Source organism: Hippocampus comes, unplaced genomic scaffold (genome assembly GCF_001891065.2).
Source record: "Hippocampus comes isolate QL1 unplaced genomic scaffold, H_comes_QL1_v1.1 scaffold242, whole genome shotgun sequence".
Classification (NCBI taxonomy): Eukaryota; Metazoa; Chordata; class Actinopteri; order Syngnathiformes; family Syngnathidae; genus Hippocampus; species Hippocampus comes.
This window is the reverse complement of record NW_017805385.1, coordinates 1,459,999-1,460,848: the sequence shown is the minus strand read 5'-3', so window position 1 is coordinate 1,460,848 and position 850 is coordinate 1,459,999.

Sequence of the window (850 nt, the reverse complement as noted above, 5' to 3'; positions counted from 1 at the left end):
ACACACACACACACACACACACACACACACACACACACACACACACACACACTAAAGAAAATTCTTCAACTCCAAATACTGACTGACTATGGAAAAAAGCCAATATGCATTATTTTTCTTTTCCCCTTGTTTACTGTTTCACCAAAGGCATATTTGTTGAGTGCGTCCTGGAATATCTGTGTTGATCGTTTTGTTTTAGTGTGCTAATTGAGAAAAAAAGAATCTGAAACTGAATAGATTTTTGTTACCATTCACAGCTGTATGTCAAGAGTTGCAGGGGCTAAGAGTAAAAGTCTGTACTGTACGACTTCTTCCAATTACCTTTGAACATTATTCACATTGAGATTATTGTTTTGTTTTGTTTGTTTTTTTTGTTTGTTTGTTTGTTTTGGGGTTTTTTGTTAAGGACTTTGAGTCTTTCTTATGAATGGAATTCTATGATCCTTTGTTTGTGTTGTCTTTCTTTGGTGTAATCAACGTGTTCAATGAAAAGATCATAATATCATTAAAACAGTATTGGATGTAGTCATGGTCGTTCCAATCACATCTGAGGGCAACAAGGTTTCACTTCATCATCCAGTTAAAACACTCACTTATTTTATTACTTTTGCAAGAAGGAAAAGAAGGACGAACTGTCATTCATTGATTACTTATAAGTGACCGAGAGAAGAAATGAAGGCAAATGAAGGGACAATGGTATGGCTACTAGTTAATTAAATGCAGGAGCAAAAACGCCAAACAAATAACCGTGAGTGTAGAATTTACCGGTAAACTGACAACAGATAAATAACAAGAAAAACGTCCGTACTGATGTTAAAACTCACTAAAGCGTTAAACTTGACGCTTTGAC